The sequence below is a fragment of the Podarcis tiliguerta genome, assembly GCF_965153285.1.
Source record: "Podarcis tiliguerta genome assembly, chromosome: 1".
In the NCBI taxonomy this organism is placed as follows: Eukaryota; Metazoa; Chordata; class Lepidosauria; order Squamata; family Lacertidae; genus Podarcis; species Podarcis tiliguerta.
In genome coordinates, this window is record NC_139534.1 from 23,077,886 (window position 1) to 23,101,557 (window position 23,672).

Below are 23,672 nucleotides of genomic sequence, written 5' to 3' on the forward strand. Positions count from 1 at the left end.
TATGAGCTTTAAATTTCAGCTCAATCACCAACCATCTCAATGTCCTCAGGCAAGTCAGCATGTTACAGCTTCAGCCCTTGCAATATAAGAAGACGACTTACAAGATAATTATTAGGATTATTGAAACGAGGTACATGAAGTAATTGAGTATGTAGGGAAAGCAGTAAAAAATGTTTATCAATGTCAGCAATGTTCTTATTATTCATGAGCATGATTCAGAAATCAAGCACATGTAAATGTAATGTTGTTAAACCTATATTAATTAATTAAAACCTGAACCACAATGCTTTTTGCAATGATCATAAGACATTTTCATTTGGGTTCACTAACCTGTTCCAACCAAGGCCCAAACATTCACAAGGATCGTTTTGAAGATCAGGTATGTTTTAAATAAATTCAAATTATTATTATTATTATTATTATTATTATTATTATTATTATTACAGCTGTAAGTTTCGTGCTTGATCCAAATAGAAAAAAAGTTGCACATTATTCTGTTAGCAGGTTTCCATTTCCTTTAATGTTTATTTGCAATTTATTTGTGTTATTTATGTAATTTATGTAAATGTACAAATGTTTTTCTTTATTTTATATATTTTATAATACCTGCTTTCAGCTGCCTTGAATGATGAAACATTTAGGTACTTTTGGATCAATAAGTCCTATGTGGCATGCCTTTTAGTGAAAATGCTAGGTCAACTACTCACCCATGGCTGTGCTTCTACCATCTCACAACCCAGATTGAAGCCCAGATTTTGAGTAGGCATTAGAGATGGAGCAGTGAGCTGCTTTGCCCTTAAATACCTAAGCATACAGTGGTGCCCCGCAAGACGAATGCCTCGCAAGACGGAAAACCCGCTAGACGAAAGGGTTTTCCGTTTTGGAGGTGCTTCACAAAACAAATTTGCTATGGGCTTGCTTCGCAAGACGAAAATGTCTTGCGATTCCTGGGGTTTTTTTTCCGCTCTTCACCCCCTTTTTCTAAGGCACTAAGCTGCTAATAGCCTTTTAGCAGCTAATCCGCTAATCCCTTAAGCCTTTAATAGCCGCTAATAGCCGCTAAACCGCTAATAGCGCTAATCCGCTAATGGGCTTGCTTTGCAAGACGAAAAAACCGCTAGACGAAGAGATTCACGGAACGGATTTTTTTCGTCTTGCGAGGCACCACTGTATCTTCAAACAAGATACGATGGGTGGAAATGCATATATCCCCATCATTTCTTTTCAATACCAGCAATGGGAGACCCATTCTGTTTTGAGACTATGGCAAAGGAGGGAGGTCCAGCTTTCATGGCTATTCCCAGCAGAGATTTCCCTCAGTAAAAACTTATAGGCCATTTCACAAGAAACTGGAAAATACCACAAGTGTTTTGTATAGTATTTTACATGAAGCATGGGTTTTCCAAAACCTCCTTTTTTTCACCCGCACTATAAATTTTTTAGGTGTCACTTAATACACCTAACAGAACAAACAGTGGTATGATGCTGCTTTAAAGGTAAAGGTTAAAAAAGGTAAAGGACCCCTGGACAGTTAAGTCCAGTCAAAGGCGACTATGGGGGTTGTGGCACTCATCTTGCTTTCAGGCTGAGGGAGCCGGCGTTTGTCCACAGACAGCTTTCCAGGTCAGACAGTTTGTCCACAGACAGCTTTCCAGACCAGCATGACTAAACCGCTTCTGGCGCAACACAACACTATGATGGAAGCCAGAGCACACGGAAATGCCATTTACCTTCCCGCCACAGCGGTACCTATTTATCTACTTGGAATGGTGTGGTTTTGAACTGCTAGGTTGGCAGAGCTGGGACAGAGCAACAGGAGCTCATCCCGTCGTGGGGATTTGAACCGCCGACCTTCCGATCAGCAAGCCCAAGAGGCTCAGTGGTTTAGACCACAGCGCCACCTGCATCCCTGCTTTAAAGGTATAGTGCAGATGGCTACTAGGTCAAGGTGTGTATGACAGGCCATAACCATCGCTCTACTGCTCCCTGTCTCCTATGCATCTGCTGCCTGAAGCAGACACCCCAGTCTGCCTAATGGTTTAGCCAGACCTGCAGCCATGAGTTTACTTTAGGCGCAACATGTTGCTAGGTCACAAAGTACTCTTTGGGAGTATATTGTATTTAATTATGGGGTATCAGAGATTTTAGAGGGCTAACTAGGCTGGGATAGTAGGCTTGTTGGTTTTTGAATGTCTGGTGCAATTTTTCAATTTCGTTGTTCTGAATGGGACAATGACAATAAAGATTATTGTATCGTATCATATCGTATAAAGCACATCCTTGGGGATCATGCCATCTTCCATTCTGTGCGCATGACTGAGCCAGTGGAGACGTCACTGAGACAGGAGTGCGAACATACTGGGAATGTGGGTTTGGGAAGAGCACATCATTGTGTGAGACTGTCCTGCCATGTGATGCCCAAAATCTACCTGATACAGCACATATGGAAATCATTAAGACATTGATCCTGGTGAGTGTAAACTGCCCATGACTCACTTTCGTAAAGCAGAGTGCTCAACACGCAGGTCTGGTAGACCTTCATCTTGGTATTTGTTGTTAGCATCACATTCTCCCATTCCCTTTTGGAGAGGCGAGCCATTACCAATACGCTTGTCCAGCTCAGCACCGATGGAGAAGTTGCTGGTTATGGTGGAACCCAGGTAGACAAAACCGTCTAGCACCAGTGCTGATGTGCGGAGTGCTGATAGTGTCCTGACCTAGGATGTTTGTCTTTGTCAGGCTGATGGTGAAGCCGAACTCCATGGAGGCTTGGGCAAAACAGTTCATGTGTCTATAGAGCTTCCCTGGAGTGCACTGTCAAGGCTGTGTCATCTGCAAACAACATCTCCCAGATAAGAACCCACTGCATTTTTGTCTTGGCATGGAGACATGCCAGATTGAACAGGTCCCTGTTGTTCCTCGAATGAAAGTGCAGCCCACCTTCAGTCGAGCTGAAGGCATATGAAAGCAACAGGGAGAAGAATAGGCCGAAGAGAGTTGGGGCCTACTTTTTGCTTTGTAATGTACTTGTTTTGAGTATGTAGTGCTGTTTTGTATTAATAGATAAAAGCCAATAGATGTACGCTTCTCATCTTCAGTGGGTGGAAAGACAGAATCTGGGCTTTGTGAGGGTGGATCTGAGGCATGGGAAACCACTTGCAGTACCAAGAAAAGTTTCTATGAAATGGCCTGGAGCTCAGATGAATTAAAAGCAGTTATTAGCATCCACACCCTGCACTCTATTGAGACTGATCAAACCAGAGCACCAAAGAAGAAAAATGTGAAAATAGCTTGTTCGCAAAGCGACTGATGAGAAGATTAAAGTGGTTATTTGAGCACTTTGTGACAGGCACACCTGCAGGAACTAACCTAATGAAAAGAGGCACCAGATATCAGACATACGACAGATAACAGAAACTCACTGTAATCTGTAATCTACAGTAATAAATGATCTGCAGCTACATCAAGATCGGTGAATGTGGTGGTTTTGGTTCAGTTCTCCACATCAATTTGTGATTTTATTTTTTTAAGTCCAGCGATTTCCTCTTAATGTGCCCTTTTTTGGGGGTATGCATTCTGTACCCCTAACGTACATACAGTATTTTTCATTAATATATGCAGCTATATGTACACATCACCACAGTGTGTTCTCTTTTGTACACATTGCCTGGCTGAAGAACTGCATTGCAAAATTCAGAGAATGCGAATTTTAAAAGGTGTTGTTTCGATTCACCTGTTGAATTAGGTAAGTTTGCCTTTAAATGTGAACTGAATAGAATTTCTCCTCCATCCAAACATCTACATCACCAAGCTGAATTCAGTGTAATACAGACCATTGCTCAGCAACAAAAGTTACTGGGTGAATTTGTGTTAGTCAGTAACTCTCAGCTTGGCCTACACGCAGCATTGTTGTGTGGACAGGCCAAGCTCTTGAGGTAAAATAAATGCCATAAGCAGTGCTATTTTTTTTTCTAGAAAATGATGTGCCAGAGCTGACCATAAACTTCTCCCTTGTTCTCTTAGAATGGCAATGGCGCCCACCTGAGAGGTGCCGGAACTGAGCTCCGCTGAAAAAAAATAGCCTTGGTCATAAATTACTGTATTTCATCAAATAGCGGGCATGTCATTCAGTGTTCCCAAAACTACCACTCCAGATTTCTGGGAGTGATGCACAAAGGGATTGAGCATTAAAAGTGAACTGGTGAGACGGCAATATACCGTAGATATAGCCGCAGTTTCATCTTCTCCAGCTGCTCCTTCGGTTTCAGTTGAAAAGTTGGGGCATTTCCCACAATCAGAGGAGAGGGCCCTGTCCTGGTGCAAATCTTCTTGAAGAAGAACAGGAAGAAGGCAGCAGCAGGTGGAAAGTAGCTCCATTTCCCTCTTACATTTTGGCCTAGAGTGCCTTCTGGCCGGGTTGCCATATGTGCCTTTAAATAAAGGAGAAGCCGATTGTGTGATGTAACTCATCACTGCCCAGATGATTATATCCATACCTGACAGTTTTTCTAACATGGATGGAATAGCAAAATGGAAACCCCGCTTCGTACAAATGCCCATGTAGCTTTTGTCCTTGACAACAAGGATGACGTAAGAGTGGAGATCCCTCAACTCCATAAGCTAAGAACCCCTTTGTTCTACTGGGCCATCCTCTTCTTTCAGCTACAAAGGCAGCAAAATTCCTGCTGTCCCCCCCCCCCCATCTGCAGCCTGTCCATTTATTTCCCCTAACAAAATCCCTCGTATTTCATATTTGACTGGCTCTCTTAAGGGGACTAGTGGATCCCTCGCCCTTGTGAAATGTCCACTTAATTAACTAAAATTGTTCTCATAGATCAGCGCTTCCCTCCTTGCGTTTCCCTCGCTTTTCATGGCTGAATTGGCCTGGCCACAGCAAGATCAGTTGAAAGAACATAAATTATACTTGCAAGCTAAATGCTGCAATATTTTTTCCGCCTTCTGAGTCACTTGGGCAAGATGAAACGTCTTGGCATCGCTTTGTCCAAACCACGCAGAGTTAGTCATCGCAAAGTATGTCAAGTGAGCCACCTGGCAAACTGCAGGCCAGCACACATTATGGACCTAAAAAACGGAACACAGCAAAAGAGGCTCCAAAATATTGCCTGTTTGTGTGTGTGTGTGTGTGTCATCCAAAATACTGTGAGCTACAAACATTACACCACCCTGATACTTATCAAAATGAAGGTGCAATGGCCTTTAAAAGCATCTATCCCCCCCCCATGGCATCCCAATATTATTAATTTCACCATGGAATTTATTCCAGTTCAGCAGTAGCTCTTTAAACCTTACCAGGTGATCCCACCAGATGACCTTCTCTGCCAGCTGGTCCAATAGGACAAGGATCCCAATTGCAGGAGCTGTTGGTGAAATAACTATGCAGTTCATCCTGGGATAAGTCAGGTGTGTATTTGGCTTGGGCAGAAGGAAGCTCAACCGAATCAGTTAACGAAGGTTGAGTAGTAGTGGAGAGATTGTTCCCAAACACCTTTCATCCTGGCTGGCTGAAGGTGGCAGAGCTTCAGATATGGTGGTGGATACATTGTGCCATGTCTTCCTAGGCCCTGATTAAAGGTTGCTCTGTTACTCACAGGTAAATGTGTACAGGACTGCAGCCTTATGGTGAAAACAAGGCAACTCAATTCAATTATCAGGTCACTGCTAGATGTTGTTGCAGCCCTGTATAGGGAAGCTTTTTAAGGTTTAATGTTTTGTCATGTTTTTATATATGTGGAAGCCACCCAGAGTGGCTGGGGCAACCCAGTCAGATGGGCGGGGTACAAAGTTGTTGTTGTTGTTGTTGTTGTTGTTGTTACCAAGTGCAAAGCTACAAGTCTTGACTGGGGATGGAAGGATCGGTCAATTTCAGCTCTCTCCGTTTTTCATTTTTCCAATCTTAAATTCAGTTCTCTGTGCATTTTGCAACGGTTTGTGGTTTTTTTGGGGGGGGGGAGGGGGAAGAATACTAATGAAACTTTGCCAGTATTTTAGTGCAAATTTCTCCCAATAAACACATTTTAATATGCAGTTTTGACTAAGGAACACATTTTTGCTAGCAATTTCCCTATACAGTGGTACCTTGGGTTAAGTACTTAATTTGTTCTGGAGGTTCGTTCTTAACCTGAAACTGTTCTTAACCTGAAGCACCACTTTAGCTCATGGGGCCTTCTGCTGCTGCTGCCCCGCAATTTCTGTTCTCATCCTGAAGCAAAGTTCTTAACCAGAGGTACTATTTCTGGGTTAGTGGAGTCTGTAACCTGAAGCATATGTAACCTGAAGCGTATGTAACCCGAGGTACCACTGTATATGATCATTTCACCCCTGTGTTGTTTTTATTCACAATTCCCCCTAATATATGCATTTCTGTAAACAGAGCGTGGCAAACTGCTTAGCAAAATTCAGATACATGGAAATTTGGGGAGATTGCTGTGTTTTGTTCATATGCTGTTTCAGAAAGTGCAAAGTTGATAGATTCAGCTTCAACCTGAGCTGAATCCCCCCCCCCCGCAGACCCCTAGTCTTGACTCCCAGGTTCCACTACTGACTTGGCATGACATTGAGAAAGGTCACCCATGAGCTTCAATTTTAACCATCTCTGAACTGTTGTGATGTCACAAATATGTCACGAAGATTAATGAATGTTTCCAAAGCAATCTTTGACATTGTTGAACTAAAATTCAAGATACTTCACGGGAGTTCACATTCCCCTTGACCTCTTTCCAATTTTCTGGAGGCTGCGCTTAGTTGGAAACTCAGAATCTGCCAGGTTGAGAGCACATTTATTTTTTACTGCAAACTTGCAAGTTCATCAGGTACAAAATGGACCCCTCAATTAAAGTCTGGCTAATGAAGTGTTGGGGATTCCAGGCCATGTAGAAATTCACTTGAGGATGAGCCAAACAAGCAACTTTTACTAGTTTCTAGCTTCTTTCGCTGACTGGTCCATCATCAGTCAGATGATCCTAAATGCAGTGATCGATTTAAAATTAGCTCCCGTCCAATTGTTCCTGCCAACCAGGGCACTTATGCTCCCTTTTCCTTTTGAATTAAACAGCTATAAACCTATAAAATAAAATTTAAAAATGAGTTTTATTTATTAAAAATCAGCTCTAAAACACTACTTTATTAATTTATACTGCAGCCTACTACACATACAGCTGATCTCGCTATAACATATCTGTTTTAAAAAGCTATTCAGGGTTTTTTATATAAACATTTCCGGCCATTATAAGCAAAGAAGTGAAATGCAGGTGTAAAGTATTTCAGGCTAAGAGTAAGTCCCATTGAACTATGTAGGGCATACTTCTGATAGGATTGTGTTGCATATTTTGAAAGACCATACCTCAAATACGAGAGGTTGTCTCATCAGTTTAAAGAAAACAGTTAAATAATTAAATTAAATAAGTGTCTGAACAAGGGCCCAGCCACCCATTTGAAATGAACAACTATATAACAGTTTGCATTTAAGTGAAGCAGTGCTACTATGCAAATATTAATGAAATGGTATTCAGTGATCTACAAAGGCACCAGGGTGAAATTTCTGCTCCATACAAACAAGTCATATTTTTTCTCAAATCGCCTATCACTAGATCAAACAGGCCTTTAGCACCTTAAAATACAAACAAAAGTCACGTGGCAGAGGTTTTCATGGGCTGGTCAAGAGCCCACTTTGTCAGACACATTCATTGTTATCTTCAATAAGTATATATAAGTATATATAAACACACACACACAAACACACACCGTTATGAAGGGTAGCAGTAGCCCTGAGTCATTTTCCTGGAGTTCCCAAATGTACGCAGGATAAGAACAGGATGACATGTTCACAACAGCAGTCATTGTGACAAGACTGTCTTTCCAGCTGCACTAACTTAATTTAACACCTGCAGCGAGAAAGAAGACCAGAGTCCTGATTAAGTCTTAATTGAATAGAATCAAATTTGCCGAGAAATTCTAGTTCAACAATTTCATGCTGCAGTCTCCTTTTGAAGCCTTTTTTTTGTTGAGTAACTTTGAAACCTGCAGCAGAGTGTCCTGAGAGACTGAAATATTCTCCCACCGGTTTCTAAATGAGGCCATCCTTTATTTGTGGATAGAAATTGAACTGTTTCTACTAGGTAGAACCAAGTAGCCAAAGGACATGGTTAACAGGTGAAAGTGCATGTCATTTGTGAATTAGCCTGAGGGAGAGGCCCTTCTTGCTTATGATGGAACCACAGCGATAAAAAGGGATGGAGGAATAAGTCAATTTTGGTTTATCCCTGTTTCCCAATTCTCTGTTGTTGGTTTTTTTGCCATATTTCTGTATCAGTTTGCTATTTCGTTTTTTAAAAAAGTCCTCAGGAAATTTCACCAGTATTTCAGTCAGCATTTATCATAATATACACATTTTTGCATGTCACGTGGAATGCATTTTTGTATGTCATCTTAACAAATATATGCATTTTAATGCACACTGACACCAAATATATGCATTTTTGTACATGTTTGGTTGGAGAACAGTATCACAAAAGAAAAGAAAAGAAAAGAAAACCCTATGCTTCTTAAAGGAGAAGGCAGAAGATATTAAAAACACAATAAAGCATCAACATTAAAAACCTCCCTAAACAGGGTTGCCATCAGATGTCTCATAAAAGTCAGATAGTTGTTTATTTCCTTGACATCTGATGGGAGGGCGTTCCAGAGGGCGGGTGCCACCACCGAGAAGGCCCTCTGCCTGGTTCCCTGTAACCTTACTTCCCTCAGTGAGGGAACCGCCAGAAGGCCCTCGGTGCTGGACCTCAGTGTCCAGGCTGAACGATGTGAGTGGAGACGAATTGTAGAATTGGAAGGGTCATCTTGAGGGTCATCTGGTCCAAACCCCTGCAATGCAGGAGTCTTTTGCCCAACACAAGGCTTAAACCCGCAAGATTTAGAGTCTCATGCTCTACTGATTATGCCATCCCAGATCTATCTGAAAATATGCCTACAGGCAAATCTAGTTAACTTTGACACTTTCATTGGGTGACTGGTGTTTATGGGTGTATAAAAGGCATGAAGTGAGGCAGGTGGCCAAAAGGGAGAGGGCATTTTCACAGAATCATAGAAGTGTAGACTTGGAAGGGACCACGAGGATCATCCTAGCAAGGCAGGAATGTTTTGCCCAATGTGAGGCTCAAACTCACAACTCGGAGATTAAGTCTCACATGCTACTCGCTAAGCTATCCAGTGATGGCTCCCCCACTGTGGAACACCCTCTCCAGAGAAGCTCGCCTAGCACCTACATTGTGGTCTTCTCTGCTTTGGGTGAATAACTTTTAAATCCCCCCCCCCGGCTTTTCAGATTTATAAATGTGTTTGAATGCTTTTTTAGAATATGAGTGCTACTACAGTGGTACCTCGGGTTACATACGCTTCAGGTTACATACGTTTCAGGTTAGAGACTCCGCTAACCCATAAATAGTACCTCAGATTAAGAACTTTGCTTCAGGGTGAGAACACAAATCGCGCGGTGGCAGCGGGAGGCTCCATAAGCTAAAGTGGTGCTTCAGGTTAAGAACAGTTTCAGGTTAAGAACGGACCTCCGGAACGAATTAAGTACTTAACCTGAGGTACCACTGTACTTTCTTGGTTGCTGTATTTTTATACAGTGGTACCTTGCAAGATGAATGCCTCGCAAGACGAAAAACTCACAAGACGAAAGAGTTTTCTGTTTTCTGAGCTGCATCGCAAGATGAATTTCCCTATGGGCTTGCTTGGCAAGACGAAAACGTCTTGCGCCTTTTTTTGAAAACTGTCAATGCATTCCTATGGGAAACCGTCAATACGCAGTGGTGCTTCGCAAGAAGAAAAAATTCACAAGACGAAAAAACTCACAGAACGAATTAATTTCGTCTTGCGAGGCACCACTGTACTGTACTTTATTATTTATTTTTAGTATTTTAACTGTAAACCACCCAGATAACTTTATTTTTGCTAATGCGTCAGCAAAGTGCAAAGGAGATGGCCCCATCAGCAGAACCAGTTTTGATTGCCTGATGAAAGAACCTCCTCTTTCCTTCCCCTGGGGAAGGCAAGCTTGCCTGACCCACACACACCAAAAATTTTTGCGGGGGGGGGGGAAATGAGGGGGAAAGCCCAGTTCCACTAGTGGAAGTCCTTGCGTGGGTATCTCCTAATGGGACCACTTTGTTGAATTGTAAGTAAATACATTGTTAAAGTTGATCTCTGGGAAGTAATAGGTTGAGTCAAATATATGTTCATTGCGCTGAACATATATTTTAGACATTTCTAAAATATTACTTGCATTATAGGAAAACTGGTTCCCTTAAGGCTTTGCAAGGATCGCTATCTTCATCATGATAAACTGTTCTTAGCCTGTGTCTATTCATAACAAGCAGGTGTTGCAGGGAAATGTCTCTTCGTGACAGTTTGATGTGGAACAGTATTGTTTCTTTGTGTAAGGCCTTTTAATGATAGACAAGAATAAATTGGCCTAGCACTGCTGATCTCCATCAAAACATTTATTTAAAGGTTGTAATGGAGCAATATATAAACGTTATGACAATTTCAGTACTTTTTAAACTATGTAGTAATTATAAACTTATTTGCATGCTTGTTGCAACACGGTACTAGTCATATATCAGCACATACAGGTGTTAACCTGACAATGGCACCGTCATAGATTATAATCGCACTGTTGGTGCCTATTTTGAAACTCAAGGCGACTTGAGAGAACTGTGTAGAGGTGAGGGGAATTGTCTGTGACATAAAATTACCAAAATGAAAATGCTTTCAGGTCAGTTTTATTTTATATTATTGACTTACTCACTAAATGATAATCTGCATCACAACCCAGTCAGATGGGTAGCATATAAATAAATTATTATTATTATTAGCTTAGAATTTTCTAGGGCTCAATGAAAATGGCCCATAAGACAGCTCCATGTTATCAATATATTATACCCCTTTTAAATGTGTTTGTGAGGGGGTGGGTTTATTGGTTTATGAAGGTTTTTTGTGCAAGTTTTGATATTGTATTTTTATTTTGTGAACTGCCCTGGGATCCATGGAATTGAAGGGCAATGTACAAATTTAATAAAATTTAATAAATAAATATTTGCGGGTAACGAAATTGTGCATACATGGGGAGGTGGCACATTTTGCGCAATATTCTTTAGAGGGTGTTTATCCCTCCAAAACTCACCTGGTAATTTTTGGCTCAATGAGATTTTGGCTGAATGAGATTGTAATCATGTAAACAGACCTAGCTGTGTAAAGTGCATATGCTACTCCAACTTAGGGTGCATGGACCATCAATCCGAAAACAGACCAGCAAGTTTTGTATATACACCAAATAATGTATTTTTGTCTGCATCCAGCCGAGATACTGAGGTCCAGCTCTGAGGGTCTTCTGGCAGTTCCCTCACTGCAAGAAGCGAGGTTACAGGGAACCAGGCAGAGGGCCTTCTCTGTAGTGGCGCCCGCCCTGTGGAACGCCCTCCCATCAGATGTCAAGGAAATAAACAACTATCTGATGTTTAGAAGACATCCGAAGGCAGCCCTGTTTGGGGAAGTTTTTAATGTTTGATGTTTTCTCGTGTTTTTAATATTTTGTTGGGAGCCGCCCAGAGTGACTGGGGCAACCCAGTCAGATGGGCGGCATATAAATAAATTATTATTATTATTATTATTATTATTATTATTGTTGTTGTTGTTAGTAGTAGCCGTAATAGTTAATGTGTATTGTGAATGGAAACAAAAGCATTGTGCACCATTGGTTGTGAAACTTATTTTATGAAGATATTGCCTTACCACTGTCTTTCATTGCACAGGAATAGATCTGCATTAAAATTCATAGGCTACCTTGGTTTCTGCATTTACATGATATTGGGGCAGGGATTAGAGTGTACATTCTGGTTTTGGCTTTGTGATCATATAAAGCTGCTGAAGTTAAAAGGCATGATCTATGAATGAAAATGAATGGGATCATGGCCCCAAACCATTTACTCTTCAGGGATCATATTAAAAGTTACTTCCTCCTAAAGAAATAGGAGCTCATGGGAAAATATTGGAGTGCAATCAAGACAGAACTGGCAAAGGCTTTGATAATATGAAGGTATCACTCACGTACTGTTTTATTGCGCTAAGAAGGAATCAGTAACATCTTAATTGATGTAGCCTTGCAGAGTTGCAGCAGAGCTTCTGTATCCGTTGTTACAAATATGAGGTATTTGCAAAGCCTGCCACAATGCTTAAGTGAATTTATGTGCTTAGGTTTCCTCAATGCTAAATTGAGAAAAGAGTTGGGGGCGGAACTTTTCAAGCATTGTCCTGGATTAACAGATGTTAGGTAAGGAAATGTGATGGTTCATAAAGAATATGCAATCAGAACAGAGGCCTGCAATAAAACAATGTACAGGAACCATTGATATACAGTCAAACCTCAGTTGTTGAATGTAATCTGTTCCAGAAGCAAATTTGGCTTCCGAAATGTTCGACAACCAAGGCACAGCTTCCGATTGCTTGCAGGAGCTTCCTGCACTCAAGCAGAAGCCCTAACCAACAACCCCAAGTACAGTGGTACCTCAGGTTAAGTACTTAATTCGTTCTGGAGGTTGGTTCTTAACCTGAAACTGTTCTTAACCCGAAGCACCACTTTAGCTAATGGGGCCTCCCGTTGCTGCTGCGCGATTTCTGTTCTCATCCTGAGGTAAAGTTGTTAACCTGAGGTAATATTTCTGGGTTAGCGGAGTCTGTAACCTGAAGCATATGTAACCTGAGGTACCACTGTATAAAGTGATATAAAGGACAGAAATAATTTCAAAACACCAAATTCAGATTCACAAAATCTGAACACTTTTAATGGGGGGGAGGATACAGATAATGCACGTTCATCACACACTTTGGAATTACCAACACATTCTTCAGAATTGCATTGTGTCATACTGCTACTTTTAAAAAAACAAAACACCTACCCTAAATTCATAAGATTTTTCATTGAAATGAACTGCAAAATTCTGTTATTCTAACTCAGCCCATTCTATTTCCCCAAATGTACAATTGCTTCCTTGAGTTGTGCTCCTTGCATTGTCTTGAAAAGGCATGAATTTTTTTTAAAAAATGGCTTTTCATTATGAAAGCCTCGTTCTTCTCGTTAGTTGCACCCATGTGAATATATGGCTCCAGGCCTTCATTTCAGACTCTGTAGCTTAGACAGACTGTGCTCACAGGAGTTTGATATCTGCAGGCAGTGACTTGCAAATGGGGGATTACACAGCTGCAGAGAAAATTCAAGCCGCAATCTCAAAAACACTCCAGAAGCAATGGCTGTGCATGGGAGCGCTAATGAGAGCTGTGCCAAAACCTGTCTTCCAATTTTTCGAAAGTTTTCTTCGCCCTGCGAAGGAGGCTGGGGGTGGCAGGCTTCTAACCCTCTTTCTGTTAAACATTTGTATAGCGCTCCGCAGCCTCCCCAGCTGCCCGACCTTCCTGATCTGAGGGGGGCGGGGAACCAATTGCAGGAGTTGCCAACACTGGGCTATAACTGAAGGGAGACTTGGAAGGCTGGCTACTAGGCATCTGAGATTGGTACACTGACAGTTATAGCCCAGTGTTGGCAACTCCTGCAATTGGTTCCCCGCCCCCTTGAAGCAATAAGATAAAATCAACCCTGCCCCTATTAAAATGCTAATGAAATTCTAAGGCCTCCTAAGAATAAGGGAAAAAATGGAAGCCTCTTTCGGAGGGCGAAGAAAACTTGAAAAATTGGAGGACAGGTTTTGGCACAGCTCTCATTAGCGCTCCCATGCACAGCCATTGCTTCTGGAGTGTTTTTGAGATTGCGGCTTGAATGTTCTCTGCAGCTGTGTAATCCCCCATTTGCAAGTCACTGCCTGCAGATATCAAACTCCTGTGAGCACAGTCTGTCTAAGCTACAGAGTCTGAAATGAAGGCCTGGAGCCATATATTCACATGGGTGCACCTGAGAGCTTTTAAAAACATCAACAACCAGCTCTCAGGTGCATTGACATGCCTACTCTCTGAATTCTCACTGGAAAATCCCAGTAAAGGATGTAATGAGATTTTCCGCAAATGTCAGCACCCTGGGAGGCTGCAGAAGGTGCTTTGCAGAATAAAAGAAGTAGGAATTTTTTTGGGGGGGGGGCTCCTGACTGCCTTCCTTTTTTCCTACTTCGTATCGCTGCCTGTTTTATGCTAGAGCGGCATTTTAAAAATTGAATTAGCTGGCTTTTAGCCAGGCAGGAGAGTGAATTTTAGTATCTAATAGAGTCAATATCTGAGGCTTTACTGGGTATGGGGCACTCTTTGGTCACACAACATAGGTTTGGCTTGTGGGATCCTTCTGGCTTGGCATGAGGTTCTGGCAGTGGTGTGCTTGTGAAGTTCGCATAGCCTTCCAGTCCTTGCTGTGGGGCTACAGGACAAGCCTGCAGACATGACCAGGAGAAGGGAGGGAGACGATCTCTCCTGCCTTAGGGAACTTACCTGCCCAAACTATATTTTGTTTCGGTTATTCTAGTTGATTAAATTTTGAAGATCCTCCAAGCTGTTATGTTTTAAATAGATATAGCCCTATTTGTTTCACCAAGCGGTGGTTTCTGGAGTCTTCTTTGAAGCTCTGCTGGCAATGGATATATGTGTTACACAATGCTTGCCCCAGGTGCTCAGATGATATCGGATCAGTAATCATTACCACAGCCCTGTAAACTGCAACAGGATCATGACTCCCATAGCAAAGGGTTCGTTTGTACGGGAGAGTGGACAATTTGGAAGGAGTGATGTGGAATGAATCCGGCTGAGACTGTGCTCATAGAAGGTGTGTCTCTATTTACACTGTGTGCTACTGTGGGGAGTGAGCATCACCTTGCTTACCTTAAAAACCATCAGCGTTTTTCAATCATGCTTGGCAATTACATGAATACAAGGTTTTGCATGTACGTGCCAGATATGATAGCAAAACCCAGATGGGAGATCCCCTCCCATCTGCTTGCCACATCCCCGATACGTCTTCATGAACGGAGACTTTCCCTCAACCATCTAAGGGAGGAAACTGATGTACCTGCAGAGATCAATGTGTACATTTAGCACCTGAAAGGAAAACACTAGAAGCCTCAACTGGCAGTCTGTGCATTAAATTGGCCATCCCCACCAAATGCCTTATATAGTCTGATCTATTTTTGAACCCCCCACCCCCACAAGTGCCCAACATATTTATCTCCTCCAACCTTTGTCTGATACCTTATTTTAGATAAAGTATGACCATGGTTGGGGGGGCGGGTGGCGCTGTGGGTTAAACCACAGAGCCTTGGTAGGACTTGCCGATCAGAAGGTCAGTGGTTCGAATCCCCGCAACGGGGTGAGCTCCTGTTGCTCAGTCCCTGCTCCTGCCAACCTAGCAGTTCAAAAGCACGTCAAAGTGCAAGTAAAATAAATAGGTACCACTCCGGCGGGAAGGTAAACGGCATTTCCATGCGCTGCTCTGGTTCGCCAGAAGCAGCTTAGTCATGCTGGCCACATGACCCGGAAGCTGTACACCGGCTCCCTCGGCCAATAAAGAGAGATGAGCGCCGCAACCCCAGAGTCGGCCACGACTGGACCTAATGGTCAGGGGTCCCTTTACCTTTAATGACCATGGTTATCTATGTTGGGGTAATTTCTAGAAAAGACTACTGAAATGCATGGTGTGTAACCTTCAAGATACTTCAGAAATTGCATTAGGTCCAGAGCTGCCGCATAGCTGTCTAGGAAACAGCTGGATGAAACACTAGCTCTTAAAGTTTCAGCGGCTACCAGCCTGTCTCTGAGCACAATTAAAAGCACTGCTTTTAGCCTTTAAGCCCTACATAGCTGGCTGGGATCCAGTCTGCCTACAAACACTCATATCTGCTCGAGTGTTAAGAGGATCTTCTCTAGAAGCCCCTCAACCCTTTTAAGATGAGGAGTGTCATGAGATGATTTGGCCACTAGACTGGACATAGTTGTATCTTGGTGGAATCAGGAGCACCCCAACTGCTCTCTTCTTTTAGATAAACATCCTTGCTGAGCTTCTTGGCTGGGGTGTCCTATAAGCCATGGATGGGCTGGACACAGTTTGTTGGTCCTCTTCTCCAGCCTGGTCCTGCCCAGATTCTTCATAGAATCATAGAGTTGGAAGAGACCACAAGGGCCATCGAGTCCAACCCCCTGCCAAGCAGGAAACACCATCAGAGCACTCCTGACATATGGTTGTCAAGCCTCTGCTTAAAGACCTCCAAAGAAGGAGACTCCACCACACTCCTTGGCAGCAAATTCCACTGTCGAACAGCTCTTACTGTCAGGAAGTTCTTCCTAATGTTTAGGTGGAATCTTCTTTCTTGTAGTTTGGATCCATTGCTCCGTGTCCGCTTGTCTGGAGCAGCAGAAAACAACCTTTCTCCCTCCTCTATGTGACATCCTTTTATATATTTGAACATGGCTATCATATCACCCCTCAACCTCCTCTTCTCCAGGCTAAACATGCCCAGCTCCCTTAGCCGTTCCTCATAAGGCATCGTTTCCAGGCCTTTGACCATTTTGGTTGCCCTCCTCTGGACACGTTCCAGTTTGTCAGTGTCCTTCTTGAAGTGTGGTGCCCAGAACTGGACACAGTACTCCAGGTGAGGTCTGACCAGAGCAGAATACAGTGGCACTATTACTTCCCTTGATCTAGATGCTATACTCTTCACCACCTCCTCCTGTGCCCTACCACCCCTCTTTCTGCAGAACAAGCACAATTCAGACCAAATTAAACACGCCTTCCATTATAATGCCCAGTTGAGGTTACTTTATCATGAACATTCTGAATCAGAATTAACATGGGAACAACTGAAAAAATGTAGCCTCAATATGCATCCACCTGTGGAATGCCTTTTTTGGTCCTGTTTGCTGATATCCTGGAGAATTAATCCCCTGGATGACTTTGTCAGAATGCTGGTATCTTCCAAAAATACCAGAAATACTACACATTTTCTAAATTATTATTTCTTTTCATGGGAAGATTTACAGCCTGCCTGTTGCTAACCGCCTGGTATGAACGTACACAGAAAGAATGCCCCAAACTGTATCAACTTGTACGATACTGCAATACAGTATGTTCAAAGACTTAATCCTTTATCTGTTTAAAAAAACACACAGAGAGACACAAGAGAGAAGAGAGGAGATACTGTAAGTGGGTGCATGGATGGCAAAAGGTGTATTTGAAAATTCAATTCTTCTTCTTAATTGAGGTTAAATTAAAAATTAATTGAGGTTAAATTAAAAATTAAAAACCTAATTTCCAACCAACGAAGACATGGGAAAACCAAAGCACACAGGAACTAAGGTGGGGGGGGGGGGATCCCACTGGTTTCACTGGAGGGAGCCAGACCTGAGCACTGCGCAAGTGACTACAGTAAGCCTGCAACTTGCGCTCATTTAACTTGTGTGCGTTCAGTTTTATGCATGTGGCAAAAAATTAAAAAGGGTGGAAAGCATTCCGGGGGAAATGATACTGGCAATCCCACCTGCCAATGATTTCTTTTACTATATGTGATTTGGTTTTAGGTATGATCCCCGGAACATAACCCCTGCATAAGTTGTGGGCCTACTGTTCTGGATCACAGCTCAAGCCAGCAAATTAGATGATTAAGAGCGTTGTAAATCTCATGCTTGTTAAGACCAGGATCCACAGAAGCTGCAATCCACTCACCTGGGAGTAAGTTCCATTGCATGCAATAGAGCTTACTTTTGAGTAGACATGGTTAGGATTGCACCATTTGTCCAGTCTACTCATGGTCAGTTCAATGCCTCTGGAAGCACACAGACAGGCTAGGAAGATGACAGACATATCTTAGGTTGTATCTTAGGTATCTTAGCGAATAGATGTTAACAAGGCTGTAGTGCTGCTGTTCAAGATTCTACCCAATTCCTTCACCAGTTGTTTTCTGCCATCCCCTCTAAAGGCATTCAGTATTCCGTGACAACTGAGCATGCTCAGACCTCATTGCATTGTTTTTTATTGTAGGTTGGTTGTTTTTTTCATAAAGGTTTCGGGTACTTTTGCAAACCTCGGGGTCTTCTAGAGTCTGCTGATACCTCCCTCTTGAGAGCTGATGGTGACCCTTTTGGATACATAAGCGACAGCACTCAAAGGATTAGAAAGAGACCTCGCTGCAACCAATCAGATAGAAAGTCATTCCTTCACTGATTCAGAACTTGAATCAGATTTAGGCAACGCCAGTCTCTACCTTCATGTCCTTTTATGGATTAAGCAAATGGAATCCATTTTTTTTTAAAAAAGAAGCAGCAATCTGCAGGCTTTACATATAATTCCTGAAGCTTCTAATTTCCTAGAGCTACAAAGAAACAATGGTTTTTAATAATTAGTCTTTCATTTGGTTTAGCTGAGATCCACAATTTTGTTGGCTCAGTTCAACAACCTGTTAAACCGGTGTTCTATTAAACTGTTTGAGAACTGAGATCAAAGGGTTTAAAATCACATTAAATCCAAGCACTCCAGCTCTCAATCAGTACAATGCAAATAGTAAATCTAGAAGCATATAGGTCCTAATTAATTATAGAAGATTGACAGTACACACTTACCTGGGAGTAAAGGTCATTGAACTCAACAAAGTTTACTTCTGTACACAGGGTTGCACTGTAACGAATGGATTACATGTTTTAAAATGCTCTTCCTTCTGCAACTTTATAATTACCCTGGAGAAAAATGGCTTTGCAAACAACTAAAAATAAGTAGGAAAATAAGCTATTATTATTATTATTATTCCAAAAAGAAAAGGCGGTCTGAAGGTATGCCGTTGATGCTGTCTGTTCAGATGCCTTGGTTAAACTGCTATGATCTGGAAAGATAGGAAGCAATTAAGTTACTGCAAAAATATGTGAATGGGCTCTTCCAGATTCAAAAGGGAGGGAATGAAATTCTAAGGAGTCTTGTAAGAAGGAAAGCACAATGTGCTGTAGATAATAGGCAAAAGTTGCTGTTTAGTGGAAACCTATTCTTGGGTTCCATGATCACTGCAGATGGTGACAGCAGTCATGAAATTAAAAGATGCCTGCTTCTTGGGAGAAAAGCAATGACAAACCTAGACAGCATCTTAAAAAGCAGAGATATCACCTCGCCGACAAAGCTATGGTTTTCCCAATAGTGATGTATGGAAGTGAGAGCTGGACCATAAAGAAGGCTGGTCGCCGAAGAATAGTTGCTTTTGAAATATGGTGCTGGAGGAGAATCTTGAGAGTCCCATGGCCTGCAAGAAGATCAGAAATCAGCCCTGAGTGTTCACTGGAAGGACAGATCGTGAAGCTGAGTCTCCAGTACTTTGGCCACCTCATGAGAAGAGAAGACTCCCTGGAAAAGACCCTGATGTTGGGAAAGATGGAGGGCACAAGGAGAAGGGGACGGCAGAGGACGAGATGGTTGGACAGTGTTTTCGAAGCTACCAGCATGAGTTTGACCAAACTGCGGGAGGCAGTGGAAGACAGGAGTGCCTGGCGTGCTCTGGTCCAGGGGGTCACGAAGAGTCGGACATGACTAAATGAATAAACAACAACAAAATTCCCCTGTGAAGGGTTGGAGATGTCACTCCCTACAGCACCATTTTCTTCCTCCTGTATTACATGTGCCTCTTTGTTCAGACCCTAACTAGATTTATATGGTCAATAGTATATTTAGATTTGTAACTTGTTTGGTGCATTTCCCAGTGCTGTTGAACAAAACAACAATCTCTAGTAACAGGATTCAGAGACACTTTTCACTCTGCTACTTATATATTTCACCATTCCTCAAGATCAGTCTTTCAGCTTCCTGCATTGTATCTTTCCACATTTGAAACTGAGAATGTATTAGTGGTCTTTTGCCACTGACTCTGTTATTGTTTAAACTGGGGGATTGCAGAGAAATTTGCTTAGGAAATCCACTGCATTTGGTAACCCAAACATCCTGCATATTAAAGCGAAATCTGTTCCCAGCTACATGGAGGCCAAACTCTTCCCTCCGATACAAAACAAAGACATCTTGCATTGATGAATTGCATTTACAAGTGTAAGACGTTCCTTCGGCAAAAATGCAACTGCCATATAGCTGATGTTAAACAATTTGTTTGAGGAACTTAAACAGTGACTCAAATCCATTAATTGTGCATGGAACAGTTGTCAGTTCTAGGAAACTGAAAAATATATATAATAGTTTAAACTAAGTAATGCATCAGTATGCCAGCTTTCAAGCAGATTTCTTATCCAAAATGAAGAGACAACACATTACTCCTGCTTTAATGGTTGGGTTTTTACTCAGTTTATAAAATAAATGCATTCATCTATCTTTGTCCTAAAGTTCTATATGTTTATGTGGAACTTTGCCAAAGTTCAGTGACTTTCCATGTCTGTAAGTCCATAGGATTTTAGTGAGACTTCCTTTGATATAGTATGTTTAGGACTGGAGTGTTAACTGTACTGTTCGACTGCTTCCAGCATAAATATTATTATAGGCAGTCAGTTACAGTTTGTAGTCTACTAAGTATGATATGAAAATAATGGCTTGAAATATCCATTATTTGGAATGCCCTTTTACATAGAACAATATATTCAGTTACAGTGTCATAGGAAATAAGATGTGCCTTTTAAAATGTTTCCTTTTGAAAATAATCAAGCAGTCTTAGAATGTGATCTGTACCCCAGTCCTAGGTACAGTCACTTAGAAGTAAAGCATATTGGCTATTTCCTTTCCAAAAAACATTTTTGGAACAGGGCACTGGACATTAATTACTGGATACTGCCTTACTCTTAAGCAGTCCTGTCACAATTCAAGTACATGAATTGTGGCTTGCGAGTATGGCTATTAAACTCGTATTAAAGTTTTTTTTTAATCAAGCTTGTTTCTTATTCCATTCAATAAATATGTCCACAGCAGCATTGTTTCAATAAGGAGGGAGCAGAAAATGAGCCTTGACAAAAGATGTAATAAAAAATACAGAAGGTGTACTATTTACCAGAGCTCTAAAGTTCCAATCCTATGTAAATCTACTCAGAAGTAAGTCTCACTTAGTTCCATCACACTAACTCTGTCCCAAGTAAGTTTCTATAGGAGTGGCAACTTACAATAATAATATAGAAAAAAACACACTTATGTGCATTAAAGTTAGAATCCTATTCACATTTCCTTGGGACTGAATACCATTTAACTCAACAGGAGTAAATAGATGTCATATCCAGTTGCATATTGCTTAATGAAAGTCATTAAAAACCATGCCTGTATTCTATGCTTTCCTCTTCCTTAACACTTGCTTATTTTTAAGATGGCCCTTAAACAAACTTGCACTCATGAAACAATGCAATTGGACGCACGTTTTAAAAATCTATCCAGGCTAAATTAATTGTACAAAAGTAGCCTTCTCTGAAAATAGTTCCCTGTTTGCCTCCGATTTCCTTAGGTGACTTCTGTTCCACACATGCTTGTCGAAACACAGCCTGGATCATTGCCTTGGGCTCAGCAAATGTTCTCAGGCCACATCTTGTCTTCTAAAAGAACAGCTTAATGCGTTTGCTTTCATGATGGCACACATTGATGGCTTAAAAAACCCATAACTGAGTGCATTTGGAACGCCTGTTTAGCATGGTAAAGAACTATCTGCGTGCTATCGATGGGGCTTACGCCTAGAGAAAAGCACGTATATATAGGATTGCAGCCTAAAGGCTTTCCATGGGTCGGTGTGGGTTTCGTGTTGCCTGGCCTTGAACATCACCCTCCTTCCATGAAAGACAGATGGGAGTCCGCTGGCAATAGGAAGCTTCCTCTGTCCGTGCAGAAATGCGCATTCCTGCCTCTCCCCCATCCCCAGATATGTGGAACGTCCTCGTGGGGACGCGCGCGCTTCCTTTCTGGCGAGAATTAAAGGGCAGAAAAGAGAAGGCAAGGACCCAACGAGCGAAAGGGATATCCTGCAAGAGACGAGCCGTCCCCTTGGGCGCTGCCTCCCCTCGGGGTTCCTGTTTGCCTGCGCCAGCGGCCTGCTCTGCCGGGCCTGGACGTGCCGCAGCTCCGCTCCGAGGTGCGGCGCGGGCGAGGCACACAATCGGAGGATATGCGGGCAGGAAGCGCCGCGGATCCCCGGGAGGCGCGCTCCTATCGCCCCCGACGTGAAATGGGCACCTTTGGCCCAGCGCAGAAGAGGCGGGCGGGCAGGCAGGGCTCCGCGCGGATTTCCGACGGCTGCTTCCCTTTCGATCCGCTGCCAGGCCCGCAGGAGCCAACCGCCCCCCCAACTCCCCGGAGATTTGGGGAACGGGCCAGAGCCATGGGGCGCGGGGTTAGTTATTATTACATAGAAGGGCTGTCGTCGTTCCCCACCCAGGCCCACTTGGAAACTGCAGTTGCGCCAGCTCGGTCCGTAGAGCGTGAGGCACTTAATCGTGGGTTCGAGTCCCGCGCTGGGCAAAAGAGGCCTGCCTTGCAGAGGGTTGGTCTAGATGACCCTTGAGCCCCTTCCAACTCTACAATTCTAGGATTCCTGGCGCGCAGGGCACCCCCCCCCCCCCGCTGCCCGTCCTTGACCCAGAGTCCCATTATAGAAGGATTCCAATTCCTGATCGTGCAAAAGTAGAGGTGCGCGCGCGCGCACACATTTTATTGTGTGTGCGTATATATGTATATATAAATATGCATATATAAAATATGTAATATACAATACACATGTTTATGCAAATGCACACTGTGTGTAGTTGCAGGCATACCAGATCCCTATGGCTAAAGCTGCTATTTTATGCCCAGTTCTTGGTGAGGCAGCAACCCCACTGGATTAGATAGGATTTGTTCTTTCTTCTTTATAAAACGTTTCTTAACCGCCCTACATCGAAAAGATTCCAAGGCGGTCTACAAAACTGCGATCCCTTCAGACCAAGAAGCAATGTCAAACTGCAGCAAAACATTTGCTTCCCAGTAAGCATGCATCAAATGAATCGGGCTCCCCCCTCCCCACGCACCCCATCCACATTTGCGTGTTTACTCGGAAGTAAGGTCTGCCTTGAGGTGAGTGGGACTCCCTCCCAAACAAGCTCGCGCGTGGCTGCCTTCAGCGGAGTTTTATTCCTCCCTTCCCAAAATGGTACATAGGATCTCATATTAGTTTTTCTCATCTGCACCGCAGCTTTCATTGCCCCCCGAGCCTATGCATGTATGGCAGGGAAGAAAACGGAGGGGGGGGGCTTATTAGTCCCAAATTTCCTGTGGACAACCGCGGGGTGGGGTGGGGAAATGTAACACAAACTCCCTCTATGCCACCTTATTGGCCTCTCACCACTGTGCCCCACAACCCTCTTGCTGGATCAAAAGCAAACCGAAAGCATTCCAAACTTACTTGGGCTGGATTATCCTCGCTAGTGGTGCACTGAGTTTTAGGAACGCCAAAGGATGGGTGCTGCTGCTTGAAGACCCCACCCCCCACCCCCACATTAAAATTCAGAGAATCATTGTGGGTTGTCTCCTCTCTCATTCTCTCTCTCTCTGCACCAGGAGTTCAAGTTGCGTGAGAAGCGTGGAAGCGTGTGGGGACTTGCTTGCCGCGCGCTTTTTCCCAGGAGGAAGAGGCTGTGCATATATTGCATTGTTTTCTGCACTTCATTCCCCCCCCCCCGCTCCTTTCTGT

At 42.9% G+C, this 23,672-nt stretch overlaps 2 long non-coding RNA genes across 2 annotated transcripts; both read right to left on the reverse strand.

The window, feature by feature from the left end:
• Positions 1-1,665: 1,665 nt before the first annotated feature.
• On the reverse strand, positions 1,666-23,672 carry LOC310664979. Its single transcript, XR_014505135.1, has 4 exons — positions 23,385-23,672; positions 5,311-5,378; positions 4,929-5,123; positions 1,666-4,430 (listed from the first exon to the last, which is right to left on the reverse strand). It is a non-coding gene; the product is annotated as an uncharacterized lncRNA (long non-coding RNA).
• Positions 5,965-7,555, reverse strand: LOC310665444. Its single transcript, XR_014505477.1, has 2 exons — positions 6,317-7,555; positions 5,965-6,082 (listed from the first exon to the last, which is right to left on the reverse strand). It is a non-coding gene; the product is annotated as an uncharacterized lncRNA (long non-coding RNA).